Source organism: Erinaceus europaeus, chromosome 14 (assembly GCF_950295315.1).
Source record: "Erinaceus europaeus chromosome 14, mEriEur2.1, whole genome shotgun sequence".
NCBI lineage: Eukaryota > Metazoa > Chordata > Mammalia > Eulipotyphla > Erinaceidae > Erinaceus > Erinaceus europaeus.
The window spans coordinates 72234242-72251811 of record NC_080175.1 but is presented as its reverse complement, the minus strand read 5'-3'; positions in this window follow the sequence as shown (position 1 = coordinate 72251811).

Sequence of the window (17570 nt, the reverse complement as noted above, 5' to 3'; positions counted from 1 at the left end):
AAACCCCTGCAGACATGGGGAGCTACATCCCTGGTGTAAATATAAAGAAACGAAAGGAAGACTACAGGACCGTCGAGTAATTTTAATAGGACAGGGAATGTGGCTGCTTTTGGAGTGAGGTGGTTGAAATATTTCAGCATATACAAGTACATGTGGTTGAAGTTGGAGAGGTGTGGAAGAGAAATATTAGTATAAAAGTCGGTACTAAGTTAGAGGTAAGTAGACTTTCTTCACCAATGGTTACTGACCTACAGTGCATTGAAATGCTTTTAAAGATAGTAGACCTGGCCTTGCCCTAGCTAATATACCACTAGATGTTTATGCTCTATATTTGTCTGTGTTCCATAAATGATGAGTAGTGATAAAAGAGGGTATGCCATTGACATGCTGTATGACTTTTAAAAATTGATTTGATAGAGGGAATGGAAAGGGGGAGGGAGAAAGATAACTGCAGCCCTGCTTCACCACTTGCAAAGCTTTCCCCCTGCAGGTGGGGACTGAGGGCTCTAATTTGGGTCATTGCTCATTGTAATGGGCATTCAGCTGGGTGTGCCACCACCACCCACGCCCCCCCCACACACACAGTTATTCTAATGCACACACTTAAAAAGGAACCAGAAAAACAACTCATTTCCAGACTCAATTTTTCCATGTTAGCCACTGTCAATATGTGTTGTTGGTATATGTTCCTCCAAATATTTTTTAGCACTTTACATTTAAAAAAAAAAAGAGTTCTCCAGGTAGAGTGCATGCACTGGCGTAGGGAGCTGTGGTGTGTGGGTGCCTCTCCCTCAGTATTTCTCAGAATGAAGAAATGGGCTCAAGAGGTGGGCATTCAAGACCCCCAGTTTGCCAAGAAAAAAAGGCAGGTAGACTAAATGGATTGTAATACTGATTTTTTTTTTTTAAAAAGAGACTAGTTAAAAGTCACAGGCTTAGTTCTTTCAGTACAAGTGCTATATGTGAGTGGGCATACCGTGAAAGTTAGGGTAGAGTGCCTGACTGGGTTGAATCCCAACTTCCCTGTTTATTTAAGCTGTTTGATGACCTGCCTTCCCACCTGCAGAATTGTGCTAATAATAGTGCCTACCTCACAGATGGCTCTGAGGATTAGAATGGGTATGCAAAACCTTGAGCAATAGGCATTTTCAAAGAACCTATAAAACCACCTACCCATTTTCTGACATTAAGTGAATCTTATTTCAAAAGCAGTCATTTAGAAATTTGTGGAAGTGAAATTCCCTGGGGAAAGTGCTTTGTGTTTTTTACTTAATACACTTACAAGAAGAAAGAATAATTTAGATATCCCCCCACACACAAAAGACAAGTCTGTAGCAGGAGGTAACAACTATAATTTTTCTTTCTAAGCACACATAACTAGTCACTGAATGTTAAAAGATATGGCTGAGATTTTGTTAAACATGGAAGAGTATTTCTGCCATAGTACAATGCGCAGATTAAATCCTTTATAGTTCTGTTAAATTTGGGAGTACCAAAATGCCTAGTGGTCTATATCAGTATTTCTGTAACTAAACTAGTGCATGTACATTAGAATAGCAGTTTTGTCTGAGTATTTTTACAGTGTGACATCTCATCATTGAAAATCAAATGTGTCCACTTGCACAGGGGGACTTAGCTTTGTGGGGCCGGGACATTGCATATGTATGGTGTCATAGCTCCTGGGCTTTCTCATTCTTTCTCATTTCCAAATAGAGAAAAGACACCACAATACCAAACGCCCCCCCCCCCCCCCCCCCGGCCAGCACTGCCTCTGATGAGGCATACTGTGGAATATTTTCTTAGTAATGTTTCATTATCTTTATATATTTGATAGAGACAGCCAGAAATTGAGAGGAAGTCCTAGATAAAATGATTGACATGAAAGCTTTTTTATTTTATTAATGATTTATTAGTTATTTACAGGTAGTATGATTACAAGTAAGACTATATAAGGTAAATTCCACAACACTTGCACCACGCAAGTTCTGTGTCCCCACCCCAGCTGGCATAGATAGCTACTGTAGTGCTCCCAAGGTGAGTTGGATACAGTTTTTTTTGTTTGGGGTTTGGGTGGTTTTTTTGATTGATTTTTTTTTAATAAGTTCATTTATTTTATTTCTCTCTACTCCTTACATGAGTGAAACCATCCAGTAGCTAGCTGTCTTTCACTTCCTTACTGACTGCACTAAGCATAATCACTTCTAGTTCCACTCATTTTGTCTTGAAGTACATGTCATCTTTTTAATTGCTGTGAACTACTCCATTAAGTATATATATTTAGAATTTCTCTTGTCAGTGGGCATTTAGCTTGCTTCCAAGTTTTAACTGTTGTGGAAATACATGTACCCATTTATTTACCAAAAGAAAAAAAAATCCACGTATGCATATATAATTTGCTTGAACTATGGCCAGGACTTGCTTAAGCATTGAGGCTGGTTCTGAGTTTCAACTCTGAGAGATACATAGGCCAGATAGACACTGCTTCCTCCTCCTGACCTACTGTGCAAATCATATACCCCTTTACCTGTTTTTTCTAGTAAAAGCAGGATAGCGAGTCTCGCCAGTTATATGCCAGGACCCCAGTGCCTGTTCCTCATCTTTTTTTCTCCCTTCCCTAGAATTCTTTGTTTTGCTGCAATAAGCCCCACCAGGTTTCACTCTCTGTGTTTTCCCTTTCTGCCTTTACTTCTTCCACCTATCAGAGATAACATTCAGTATTTATGCTCTTTTTGACTTAAGATTTCTTCAGGTTCCATCCAAGATGAGACAAAGAATACTGCACTTTTAGTGGCCAAGTAGTATTTCAGTGTGTATATATACCACTCCCTTCTCAACCACTCATCTGTGGTTGAGCATCTAGCTTGCTTCCAAGTTAAGGCTATTACAAATTGTGCTGTTGTGGACATAGTTGTACATGGATCTTGTTGAATGGATATTTTTTATTCCTTTGGGTAAATCCCAGGAGAGGAATTGCTGGGTCATATAGTAGGTCTATCTGTAGTGTTCTGGAGTTCTCTAGACTGTTTTCCACGGGGGTTGAACTAATTTACATTCCCACTAGCAGTGCAAAAGGCCCCTCCATCATGGCCAACAGTTGGTGTTGCTGTCCTTCCTGATGTATGGCATTCTCACTGGTGTAAAGTGGTGTTTCCATTTGTTTGCATTTCTTTGCTAATTAATAATTTTGAGCATTTTTTTCATGTCTGTTGCCCCCTGAATCTTTTTTTTGTAAAGGTTACTAACATCCTCTTCCCAATTTTGAGTGAAGTGTTTTTTTTTTTTTTTTGTCACTGAGAAAATACGTACTTTTTAAAAGTTACCTTTATTGAATAGAGGCAGTGAGACATTGAGAGGGAATGGGAAGATAGAAAGAGAGATGCCTGCAGATCTGCTTTCCCCTTGCAGTTAGGGGCTGGGGGCTTGAACCTGGGTCATTATAGCATTGTAACATATGTATTCAACTAAGTGCATCACTGCAAGGCAACATAGTTGGATGATGATATGTGCCTGTGGTCAGTTCCATTGTTTTAAACTCTGTGTTTTTGTCTTACCCTTTAGTAGCTGCTGGTTGTTGTTTTTTTTTTTTTTTTTTTCCTGCATTGTCAAGACTTGGAAAATGCACCTCTAAAAGCCATGCTATGCTAAACATCTACTTTGTAATCTATTATTTATAGAAAATCCTCTGAAACTGCATCAGTATTAAGAAACAAGTTCCAAAGGCACAGAATTTCATGTATCACTCTCCTTTGGCTCCTACCTCAATTGTCCCACTTAGACTTCCATTTTGAAATATTAATCAAAGTCACCTTTGGTTATTGCTGTCTTCCCTTTTTACTACCACCTCTCTGGTAGTAAGACATGGCCATTAAATTTTTTTTAAGTAAAAAATTTGTGTGTAGATAAATCACAGGTGTAATTTTTTATTATTGCCATCAGGGTTATTGCTGGACCCCAGCACTTCAAATCCACTGCTCCTGGTGGCCATTTTTCCCCCTTTGTATTTAATTGATAGGACAGAGAAATTGAGAGAGGAAGGGGGGAGGGAGAGAGAGACACCTGCATTAACCTTTCATGAAGCTTCCATCCTTCAGGTGAGGCGTGGGAGAAGCAGGGCTACAGTTACTTCTTTGTCTCTCCTCCTCTGTCTCCCCCTTCAATCAGGCAAAGCCATCCAGATGAAAAGGCAGATAGAAGCTCAGGAGAAAAGAAACACCAGCAATTGAAAAATAACAAGAAACTGAGAAATGTTCTACATGTGCAAACTATTATATTTACTGTCAACTGTAAAGTATTAATCCCCCACTAAAGAAATCAAGAGAAAATAACAAGAAAGCAAGAGGTAGAAGTGTAGTAATTAAGCCCCACCCATTAATAATAATCACCCTGCATGTGAACAAGAGTTTGTACACATACCAGTGGTCACAAAGTGATGAATAAAGAAAATGCAAGTGCTCCTATTATTACACAGCCCAGAAACACAGCAGCTGTAAAGACCAGCAGACTTGGGGAAAGGCAGAAGTAAGAGAGTTTAAATCAGCTGCGCAGAGTTAAAGGCAGGAATGTGCTGCACTTGTAGCTAATGAAATATAACTTGCAGCCAAGTGAAAGTTATGAGACCAAGCAGACACTAGATAATGATCCAGAGGGTAGTTGGCAAAGAGCCAGCACGTATGCAGCCAGCAAGGTGCACATAAGTGTACGGAACAGTTACTAACAGACTGAGAGGAAGACACCAACCACAGCAATAGCAGGGGATCTCAACATGCAGTTGAGATCATGGACAGACCGTTCTGGCAAAAATGTATAAGGAAATCATGGCCTTAAAGTATGTATAGTACATTTACGTATAGTACATTCTCCAAAATAGATATGACATATAAAAAGTGGCACATAGGAAAAGTCTATAGACATGAAGACAGAAAACTCAGAAGATCTCAAACACATGGAGGCCTATCACTGTGTGAAACTACTCCAGTAAAAAAAAAAAAAAAGCTTTTTTTAAAAATTAAAAAAAATTTTTTTTAGTTAATTTATTGAATAGAGACAGAAATCAAGAAGGAAGGGAGAGATAGGGGGAGATACCTGCAACCCTGCTCCACCACTCATCATGCTTTTCCCCCTACTGGGGGCTTGAACCTGGGACCTTGCACTCTGTAATGTGTAATGTGCATGTTTAACTAGGTAGGCCACTGCCCGTGCCCTTTAAACTTCACTTTGATATCAACAAAAATCAACTGAAGAGGTAGCAGAGTCCGTGAGATGCAGCGACAGCAGGATTAATAAGGAAGTTCACAGATCACATCAATAAACAAGAAAAGTCAAATTAGAAGAAAAAAAAATCGCCTTATGTCTCAGACATTAGAAAAAACACAGGTAAAAGGAAGAACATAATAAAAATTGGAGCACAAATGAAACTGAACCTAAAAAGATACGAAGGAATCCAAGAACTGGTTCATTGGAAAGATAAATGAAAAAAATTTTTAAACATTTTATTTATTAATGAGAGGAGGAGAGAGAGAAAAAACCAGCTATCACTCTGGTACATGTTCTGCCGGGGATTGGGACCCTCATGCTTGAGAATCCAAAGCTTTATCCACTGCACCACCTCCCAGACCACAAAGAAAGAAATCTTAAATGGGCTCACTAAGAAGAAAAAGGGAGAAAACTGCCAAGAAGAAAGAATTGAGGAACTAACTCAGCCTCTGACAGCACCAGTTTGCAAACCTGAGATCCCAGAGGCTACAGATAGGATCTCTAGCACCACCTTATGCCAGAGCTCAGCAGTGCTCTGAAGTCTGCTCCCTCTCACTTCCATATATATATGTATATATATATATACACACACATATATATATATATACATATATATATACATATATATATGTGTGTGTGTATATATATATATATATATATATGTGTTTTTTTTTTCCTTAATCAAGAGTGTACAGTGGGTAGATAGCATAGTGGTTATACAAGGAAACATTCATGCTTGAGCTGAGCAGGGCTCTGGTCTCTCTATCTCTCAAGTAATTAAATTTTTTTATATTTATTTTCCCTTTTGTTGCCCTTGTTTTTTTATTGTTGTTGTAATTATTGTTGTTAGATAGGACAGAGAGAAATAGAGAGAGGAGGGGAAGACACGGGGAGAGAAAGACACTTGTAGACCTGCTTCACCGGCTGTGAAGCGACTCCCCTGCAGGTGGGGAGCCGGGGGCTCGAACCGGGTTCCTTACAAGTCCTTGCGCTTTGCGCCACCTGCGCTTAACCTGCTGTGCTACCACCCGACTCCTGTATAAAGCATTTTTAAAAAGAAAAGAACAAGAGCCAAAGAGGTGAGATTAAAGTAGATAGCACATAAACGTAAAAACAATCATTAAACAAAACTGTGAATATCTCTCTACAAATGAATCTGACAGTCTAACAGAAATAATTTTTAGAATTCTACAATATTTGGTTGATTGGCTTGTTATTGCCACCAGGGTTACTGATGGGTTTGGTGCCAGCATTATGAACCCTCAGCTCCTAGCAGCCATTTTTCCTTTTTTTTTTTTTTTTTCCTCGATTTGACAGGACAGAGAGAAACTGAGAGGGAAGAGTAAATCGAGAGGGAGAAAGATAGATACACACAGACCGGCTTCACCACTCATGAAGCCTCCTCCCTGCAGGTTTTGGGGACTGGGAGCTCAAACCTGGATCCTTAGGCATGAGGATATATGTGCTTAACCAAGTGTGCCACTGCTGAGCCCCGAATCATTGACTCAAGATTGACTCAAGAGCAAATGAGAAAGCCTAAATAGACTAATCACAGATACAGGGATTGAAACAATCAAAAGTCTCCATTAAAGCAAAAGCCTAGGACTAGATGGCTTCACCAGTGAATTCTGTCAAGTTTCAGAGTAGATATAATGTGGATCCATTTCAATCATTCCCAAAAAAAAATCTTTGGAAAATACTCCCAAATACATTTTACAAGCTACCAGTATCCCAATCTGAAAACCAGACAAGCACAGAACACATGCAGGAAACCACAGATGGATAACTCTGACAAACATACATGCAAAAATCCTTAAGACATCTTGGCAAACTGAATCCAACAAAGCATTAAAAGAATCATTGATTGTGACCAAGTGGGATTTATTTACGGGATGCAAGGATGGATCAGGATATGCAAATCAGTGAATTCAATATAGAAGAAGAACCACATCAAGAAAAAGAAAAACCATATGATCATATCCATAGATGCTAAAAAGCACTTGACAAGATTTAATAACCATTTAATATATTTTTCAATAAATTGTAAACAGAAGGAAGGACTTCAACATAATCATGTTTTGACTAAAAATAAAGCAATTGAATTAACAGATCACAACAAAAAAAATTAGAACTGCAACATAGACAGTAATTACTACAGGCAGAAGGGAAGTGGTTGGCAGAAGAAGGTAAAAACTGCAGATTTAGTGACAGGAATGGCAAGGGGACTTGGGTGATAGGCAGCACGTTTGTAAACACATATGGGTGGGTCAGCAGGATAGCTCGCTTGGAGAGGGCGCTTGCTTTGTCAGGGGCCTGGCCCATGTTTGAGCCAGAGCCACACCCCACTGTGGAAAGCTTTGGTGTTAGGGTGTCTCTGTTAACATCTTTCTGAAAAACAACTCCTGGAGTAGTGCAGCGCTAATGATGGCCGCAAAACAAACAAAACCATAGAGGTTTGAAGCTCTCCTCATGAAATCTGTGTAGTATCGTAAGCCAATGTCAAATCAGTGAAATTTTATTTAAAACAAGATGATACATGTAGTGTGCTGGCATGTCTGTGGAGGAAGTTTGAAACTATCCTAGACAACAACTGCCCCGTGAAACATTTCCTCAATAAAAGTTTTAAAAAAGAATTTAGTGCGGTCCAGGAGGTGGCACAGTGGATAAAGCACTGGAGTCTCAAGCGTGAAGTCCCCAGTTCAATCCCTGGCAGCACATGCACCAGAATTAGGTCTGATTCTCTCTCCTGCTATCTTTCTCATGAATAATAAATAACTAAATAATGAAATAACAATAATTAATAACTAAATAAAATCTTTTATTTTTTTCTTTTAAGTAGATTTTTTTTTTTCCTCCAGGGTTATTGCTGGGCTCGGTGCCTGCACCATGAATCCACCGCTCCTGGAGGCCATTTTGTCCCCCTTTTGTTGCCCTTGTTGTTGTAGCCTCGTTGTGGTTATTATTATTGCCATTGTTGATGCTATTCGTTGTTGGATAGGACAGAGAGAAATGGAGAGAGGAGGGGAAGACAGAGAGAGAGGGGGAGAGAAAGATAGACACCTGCAGACCTGCTTCACCAAAAGGAAAGACTCTGGGATAAAGGTATGGGGGTTTGGGTCATGGAACATGAAGGCAGAGGAGGACCTACTGGGGGTTGAATTATTATGTGGAAAACTGGGAAATGTTATACATGTACAAAGTACTGTGTTTTGTTGTCCACTGTAAACTACTAATCCCCCAATAAAGAAATTTAATTTTTTTCTTAATTTATGTATTAATGAGAAAGAAAGAGAATGAAAATCAGATGATGGCTCTGGCACATGTAGTGCCTGGGATCAAACTTGGAACCTCATGCTCCAGAATCCAGCACTTTAGCCACGGCACCACTGCTTTGCTTGATGGAGAATCCATTTTAGAAACTAAGATATGGAATTTGGGTGTTATTTGCTGCTACTGAAATGTCACTGCTTCTAGGCCCCTTCTTTTTCCCTTTTACACACACATACATACACACACACACACACACACACACACACACACTTTATTTTTTAGCCTGGATTTCAGGTAGAAGCCATGTGGAGTTGTATCTCTGTCTCTGTAGGTCTACTAAAGTTTCTGTCAGATTACCTTGCTGACTCGAATCCAGCATCACCTCAACAACTCACTTGCACCTTTCCCCTTGGCTTGTCATCCCTTAGAACAGGGGCTTTATTACCTGTAATTTACTTATGTATTCAATCCTAGTATTCATGTAAAGTAGTTCCAGACTTAATCATCTGTTAGGTAATATGTTAGGGCCGTAGGGCAGTGGGTTAAGCCCATGTGACGCAAAGCGCAAGGACCACTATAAGGATCCCCACCTGCAGGCGTGTTGCTTCACGGGCAGTGAAGCAGGTCTGCAGGTGTCTATCTTTCTCTCTCCCTCTCTGTCTTCCTCTTCTCTCTCCATTTCTCTCTGTCCTATCAATGACAACATCAATAACAACAACAATTATAACTACAACAACAGTAAAAAACAACAAGGGCAACAAAAGGAAATATAGGTGACCAGGTGGTGTCACACCTGAGTGAGTGCTCATATTACAATGCACAAGGACCCAGATTCAAGATTTACAAAATTGTAAGAAAATAGGGGTATAACTCCATACTGTTCCCACGAGCAAAGTTCTGTGTCCCCATTCCCTCCACTGGAAACTATAGTAGTTCTCCCGAGGTCACAGATATGGGCTGACTTTATATCTATATGGTTTCTTTCTCCCCCACTTTTCTATGGTTCTACCTTCACTTTCTAAGTCAGGCCTATACTCACTGCTTTTGAGTGTCCCTCTTATTTTCCTCTTCTTTCTCAGATATAAGAAACAGTGCTTGGCTTCCTCTGGTGTTTTCCAGGTTCACTTCCACAATGTATGTATGTATGTATGTATGTATGTATGTATGTATGTATGTATGTATGTATGTATGTATGTATTTTTGTGCGTGTAGCTCCTTTCCCTTTTAATCTTTTTAAAGTGCTAGGACCTCATCCATGCATGCTCCACTCTCTGGCCTCACATTTTCATTCTTTTTCTTTCACATAGAGAGTCACAGAAAGAGAGAGAGAGAGAGAGCAGGGAAGAGGAGAGACATCAAAGCACTAGTTTCCCACACTGAAGTGGCATTCCCATGTGATGCCAGGATTTGAGTCTAGGCTATGCACATGGCAAGGCACGTCCCTAACTGCGGAGCTATCTGCAGGCCCCTGTACAGCTCTTTCTGACCTGGACAGTATCTAGTCGAAGCAGTAATTTCCCACGTTATTTTGGTAGGCTCATTTTTTGCTCACCACCCTGTCAGTAAAACTATGTCCTGCATTTGTATTATAATTGAATTTATTTGTCAGCCTGGATTTCATCTTGACACTCACTTGAATTATTTCTCAATTTGCATGCAGTAAAGTTTGCTGTGGTGTAAAATATATGGGTTTTAATAAATGCACAGCCTACTTGATTCCAGCTACCAAAATATAATAAATAGTCTTTGCCTCTAAAAATTCCCTCATAAGGCCATTTTGTAGCCAACTTTTTTTTCTCTCCTTCAACAGCTAAATAATTTCCAATATACTTTCCTGTAGTTTTTCCTTTTGTGGATGTCACATAAATGAAATAACACAGATGAATTTTTACATATGCTATGTTTCAGTTTTTTAAATGCATTTATGATCCACCCACTTTGTTAGGCATACAAGTTGTGCATTCCATATATATATATATGTTGTATAATGTGCTAGAGTTTATTTACTTGTTCAATAGTATTTTGCTTATAGTGCCCAATATTTGGTGATTATGAATAGAACTATTCTAAGGGGATGAAAAAATAGCTTAGGTAGTGAGCTGCTTTGACATGTGCATAACCCAAGTTTGAGTCCACAGTGGAGGAAGCTATAGTGCTGTGGTCTCTTCACTCTGTGTTGGTCTCCGTGGCTCTGGTTCATATTTTCTATCAGAAAAAGTCATTCCTGAGCAGTGAAGTCCTGATGAAGGCAAAGTAAAAAGGGGGGTGGGTGAGAGACAGAGAGAGGGATAGAAGGGGAGAGAGAGAGAGAAGAAGGAGGAGGATGTAGAGGAGGAAGAGGAGAAGAAGGAAGAGGAGGAGGAGGGGGGAGGAGGAGGAGGAGGAGGAGGAGGAACTATTTGGGCTGGGGAAACAACATAATGGTTCTGCAAAAAGATTTTCATGCCTGAGGCACTAAAAGTCCCAAGTTCGAACCCCTGTACACCATAAGCCAGAGCTAAGTGGTACTCTGGTAAATAAAAAAGTAAAAAAGGAAGGAATAAAGAAAGAGAGAGAGGAAGGAAAAAAAGGAAGGAACTGCTCTAAATGCACATGTACTGATTATTATGTGAAGAGAAGACTGGTTTGGTTAAATGCAAAGGATTGGGAAGAACTAGCCACCTTTGCAAAGGGGTTATGTGATTTTTTTTTAATTCCCACAGAAGTTGAGAGGGTTTTTTCTCCTTCTTTTAAATATATTTTTAAAGATGTTTTCTATTCTTTTTTTTAATTGGGGGAATAAATGGTTTACAGTATATGCAATTATTGGTACATGTGTAAGATTTCTTGGCTTTCTGCAAAACACTCATCTCTGGCCTGCATCTTCCTCCACCATCATGCACTGAATCCGTTACATTGGTGCAATAGACCAAACCCAGTTCAAGTTCTACTTTGTATTTCCTTTTCTGTTTTTATTTCTCAACTTCTTTTTTTTTTTTTCTTTTTCCTCCAGGGTTATTGCTGGGCTCAGTGCCTGCACCATGAATCCACCGCTCCTGGAGGCCATTTTTTCCCCCTTTTGTTGCCCTTGTTGTTGTAGCCTCGTTGTGGTTATTATTATTACCATTGTTGATGTTGTTCGTTGTTGGATAGGACAGAGAGAAATGGAGAGAGGAGGGGAAGACAGAGAGGAGGAGAGAAAGATAGACACCTGCAGACCTGCTTCACCACCTGTGAAGCGACTCCCCTGCAGGTGGGGAGCCGGGGCTCGAACGGTCCTTGCGCTTTGCACCACGTGCGCTTAACTCACTGCGCCACTGCCCAACCCCCTATTTCTCAACTTCTGACCATGTGTGAGATCATCCCATATTCAACCTTTTCTTTCTGGCTTTACTTATGTATTTATTTATGCCTCCAGGGTTAATGCTGGGGCTTGGTGCCTGCACTATGAATCCACTGTTCCTTGAGGCCATTTTTTTCCCATTTTGTTGCCCTTGTTGTTGTCGTTATTGTTATTGTTGCCATTGATGTTGTTGGATAGAACAGTGAGAAATCGAGAGAGGAGGGGAGACAGGGGGAGAGAAAGACACCTGCAGACCTGCTTCACTGCTTGTGAACCAACACCCCTGCAGGGGGGGAGCCGGGATCCTTATACCTGTCCTTGTGTTTCACAGACAAGAACCTGTGCTAAAGATTCACCTGACTGTAAACCTCATCGATTTGATCTGGGCCCATACTCCCAGAGGGATAAAGAATAGGAAAGTTATCAGGGGAGGGGATGGGATACAGAGTTCTGGTGGTGGGAACTGTGTGGAATTGTACCCCTCTTATCCTTTGGTTTTGTCAGTGTTTCCATTTTATAAATAAAAATTTAAAAAGATGGGTACCTGAAGTGGAAGGAAGGAAGGGGTGGCCTGCTTGTCAGGAGCCCAGGGGAACGCAGAGAGTGCTGTTCTCTGATGAAATTTGTTGATCTCCTTGGTCGTGATATTTGTTTTCTGGGAGAGAGTCAACTTGCTGAGACTATGTCGCCATAGCTCTGCTCCAGTATAATGAGCTTTAACATGTTCTGGATGAGTTTTTATTTTCTTTCAAAATTTCACGAGTTTTGTTGTGTGCACTGCTGAATGAACCACTGTCTGCCCCCTTTGCTCCTATTCTTGTCTTTATGCATTTTCATTCTTTTGAGCACTTCATATGATCCCACTTTTCTCCTTTCTCAACATGTGTTATATACCTCTTGCTTCCCGCCCCCCCGTGGTGCCCTAGTGTTTGCAAAATACATGTACAGTTAAATGTTTTAGCACACACAATATCTCTAAGTACCAATATTAGTCTAATAAAAAACATTATTATTATCATTAATTTGAACAAATTTCTACATGTTGGATTAAAGAAGTACAAGACTTTATTTTACCTTCCTCCTCATTGATGTCCTTCATTTACTTATGTAGATCCAAGTTTGTGATTTGTATACTTTTCTCTCTTGCTTTCTCTAAGGAATTTTGTTTAACATTTCCTACAAGATGGAAGTTTTGTAATAAATCCCTTGAATTATTGTTTGTCTTGGAAAAATGTATTTTTGAGGGGTCATTTCACAGGGACAGAATTCTAGCTTCGTCATTTTTCTCTCAACACTTTAAATATGTCATTCCACTCCCTTCTTACTTATACAATTACTGAGAAGTTGAATGTAGTTCTATTTTTGTTCCCCTGTAGGTAAGTTGGTATATAGCTTTTCTTTTTGTGAGAGTCTTCTTGAGTTTTTGTAATCTTTTATTTTTCTGTTGTTTGAAAATGAGATGTCTACTTGCAGTGTTTGTTTTTATTTGTCCTGCTTGGTGTTCGTTTAAGTTCCTGGATCAGTGACTTGGTGTCTGATACTAACCAGGTAGGTGGGGGGGGGGGGATAGTTTCAGTAATGACTGTTTCAAATAATTCTTCTGCGTCTCTCCTACTCCAATTTCCAGGAGTTGATGCTGTATCCTTTATCATCTCATAGTTATGGTACTTCCCCCCGCCCCAAGTCTTTGTTCCCTTTGCTTTTTAGTTTTAAAAACTTCTACTGATAAATCCTTAAACTCAGAGAGTCTTTTCCTCAGGTTGTCTCCAGTCTCTCAAAGACAGTCCTCACTTCTGTTAACTGGTTTTTCTTATTTATTTATTTATTATTGGATAGAGACAAATAGAAATTGAAAGGGGACAGGGAGGTAGAAAGAGAGAGAGAGACAGAGAGACACCTGCAGTCATTCTTCACCACTTGTGAAGCTTTCTCCTTACAGGTGGGGATCAGGGGCTTGCCCCTGGGTCCTTGTGCACTAGAATGTGTGCACTTAACCTGTGCCTCCGCCTGGCCCCTTTCTTTCTTCCTCTCTTTCTTTTTTTTATTTTTGCACTGCTTTCTCACAGTCTCACCATCAGTGTTCCATTGCCAGTTAGTTCCACATGCCAATTACTCTATACAGTACTGTGCCTTTAGCAAAAAATTCACCACAGTTGTTTTTATTTATTTATTTTGCACTGTGCAATTCCTTTATTTTCTACATATTAGTAGCTTTGCAAACACTACAATCATAAAGAACATAATTCCAAATACTGTACTTTTTAGTTTGGGGAGTTCACAGTCTACAGACTCACAGTCTACAGACTCATTTACTTATGGTAGACAAGATTACTGCAATTTATAAATTCACATAAATACAGAAATTGATGCAATTGAACAGGAACTTCAGGGCCTTTTTTAATTCTCAGATTATAACTGCAGATTATAACTGACTATTCCATGATCACCAATTGTTAAATAATTGAAAATTACAATTTCTTTCCAAAGGTTAAAGGTTTTCCAATTTGAGTATCTTCTTCCCACCACTTTTAAGACATTTAAAAGAAAAACTAAAAACTAAAAATAACATCTCAGTTGCAATATTCAGTAACAATCACTTGCTGTATAAAATTCTTAGCTATGCCCCCAGTTATTTTAAGACACACGAAAAAATGGCTGTCTACCAATCTGTCACAAGTTAGAAATACTACATTTAAGAATTAACATGAGGGTTTCCACACTTGCTTTTAAATCGAATTCAGTTAGTCCCACACAACATTCTGAGGTTTGCTTTATCTCTTCAGTTCGTTTTATGCTTTTTAGTCAGCCTTGTAATATTTCCTTGATAGTCAGTTGTGCTGTATATGGTGAAAGGGCCTCAAATAATGTGGTAGGCCTGGCCTGGTGGGAGGTGAAGTAGTCTATATTGTCATGACTTAGTCTCAGTGTTTTAGTCAGCCTGAATTTTACAAGTGTTACCATCTCTCCCTCACCCCCAATAGGTTAATAGAATGAGTAGAGTTGGGTACTTGCCCCAGATTAAGCTGTGGGTAGTACACTTCATAGTTAGACTCTGGTTCACTAGTCCTGAGGGCATGACTTACTGAGAATGCTCTTGCAAATTTCAAAATGGCTTCATTTTCCCACTTCTGAGGATTTTCTGTGGAGGGGATTTTTCTTGAATGCTAACCACAAGGATCTAATCAAGCTCATGTAGGAAATACTCACAAAATGTGTTGGAAATCCTCTACAATTAGGTCCCCCCCCCCCCCCCCGCCACTCCGTGTTTTCAATGTTCAGGTTCGTCTTTGCTAAGACCTAAGCAATTTATTAATTACTGATGAACCATGCTCCTGTATCCCACAGCTGTTTCTGCTCTTTCATTTCTGCTTTCATAGGTGACTTCCAGTGCACATTCTTCTGCCAATCTTGGAAGCAGAGGAGTTGTTGACTTCTCAGTCTATTTGACTTTTTTTTTACTTGTTAGGAAAAAGCAGCAAGTTCCAAACTCCTGACATGTGGAACTGGAAAATGGACACTTTATCTTTCATTTTGAAAGGACCTTTTATTTACCAATGGCCTACTTGGATAATCCTGGGTAATCTTCCTATTTTAAGGTCAGTTGATAAGTATCTTTAATTTTGTCTGTAACTTCAATTTCTCTTTGCCCTGTAGCTAGCACAGTATAGTCACAGGGTCTGGGGATGCATATTTGGATGCTTTTAAGGGAAGCATTATTTTGTTGGCTAGACACTCCAGTATATTTCTTTCTAAAAATTGATTTAAAGAAGATGAAATGTTAAGAGATATCAGGTTATAAATCTATCTTACATTTATTAATAATAAGCACCTCTTCTCTTTTTTTTTTGTTGGGTAATATTTAGAAATGCTCAATTCTGCCTTCTTCCTTTCATTCAAGTTGTGTTTTTCTTTCTTTTTATTAGTGATTAATATTGATTTACAAAATTACAAGATAACAGGGGTATAGTTCCAAACTGTTCCCACAACCAGAGTTCTGTGTCCCTTTCCCTCCACTGGAAACTGCAGCAGTTCTCCCAAAGTCACAAATATGGGTTGCCTATTATATGTATATTTAATTATACTTATTATATAATATTATTAACACGATATTATATAACATCAATTATATAATTTTAAAATAATTTTTATATTTATTTATTTTCCCTTTTGTTGCTTTTGTTGTTTTTCATTGTTGTTGTAGTTATTATTGTTGTTGTTATTGATTTCGTTAGTAGATAGGACAGAGAGAAATGGAGAGAGGAAGGGAAGACAGAGAGGGAGAGAGAAAGACACCTGCAGACCTGCTTCACCACCTGTGAAGTAACTCCCCTGCAGGTGGGGAGCTAGGGACTGGAACTGGAATCCTTGGCAGGTCCTTGCACTTTGCGCCATGTGCGCTTAACCCGCTGCACTACCACCTGACTCCCAACATCAATTATATAATTAATTATAATTATATATTAATATCACATATATATATCCATTTTTTTTCCTATGGTCCTGCCCTCTCTTCCTTTCTAAGTCACCTACTTCCAAGTGTCCTTTCTTTTTTCCTGTTCTCTCTCAGATAAGAGAGACAGTATCTGGCTTCCTCTTGTGTTTTCCTTTCAGTAATGGTATAAAAAAGAGATTTCTGGGAGTTGGGCAGTAGCACAGCGGGTTAAGCGCAGGCGGCACAAAGCGCAAGGACTGGCATAAGGATCCTGAATCGAGCCCCCGGCTCCCCACCTGTACGGGAGTTGCTTCACAAACAGTGAAGCAGGTCTGCAGGTGTCTATCTTTCTCTCCTTTCTGTCTTCCCCTCCTCTCTTTCTCTTTTTCCTATCCAACAACAACGACATCAATAACAACAACAATAATAACTACATCAACAATAAGAAAACAACAAGGGCAACAAAAGAGGAAAAAAAGAACTGATTTAAAAAATAAAAAGAAATTTAAAAAAGACAGACAGTCTCAGTCTGTTTTTTTTTTTTTTTTCCTTTTTTTAATTCAAAAACTTGAGTCCTTCAGAGAACTGGCAGACTTTTGGTCATAGTAAGAGGACTAGAAAGAATGAATAATAAGAGATTTTCTCCAGACTTTATCACAAAGTATAGGGGATGGCCTAGAGAGAAAGAGAGACTAAAAGAATGAAAGGTCTGGGAGTTTTCAGAGCAGAGAAAATCAACTCCTGTTTCCAGAAAATGCCAGCCTGCAGTCCACAACACCTTGAGCACCAAGCTAGAATAGCATCAAATTATATCTAGGCAGAGGTGGGACATGTGTAGCCAAATGAAAAATCTCCTTGTACCAAGAACAACCTAGAAGTAGCATAAATTAAACAAATGTGTGTTGATCTTTTACACCAATAAAGAACTGTCTGAAAAGCACAGGAGGGTGGTGACTCTTAAATTATAATGGAATTTCTTTCTAACTTTACTGATAGGTTTACAGAGCCAGTTTCCTTTTTTCCTTTTTTTAATTAATTATTTATTTATTTTTAAAAGATTTTATTTATTTATTCATGAAGATAGAAGGAGAGAGATAAAGAACCAGACATCACTCTGGTACTTGTACTGCTGGGGATTGAACTCTGGACCTTATGCTTGAGAATCCAATGCTTTATCCACTGTGCCACCTCCTGTACCACTTTTTTCATTTAAAAAAAATTTCTTTATTGCAGGATTAATGTTTTACAGTCAGCAGTAAGTAGTTTGTACATGCATAACATTTCTTAGTCTTC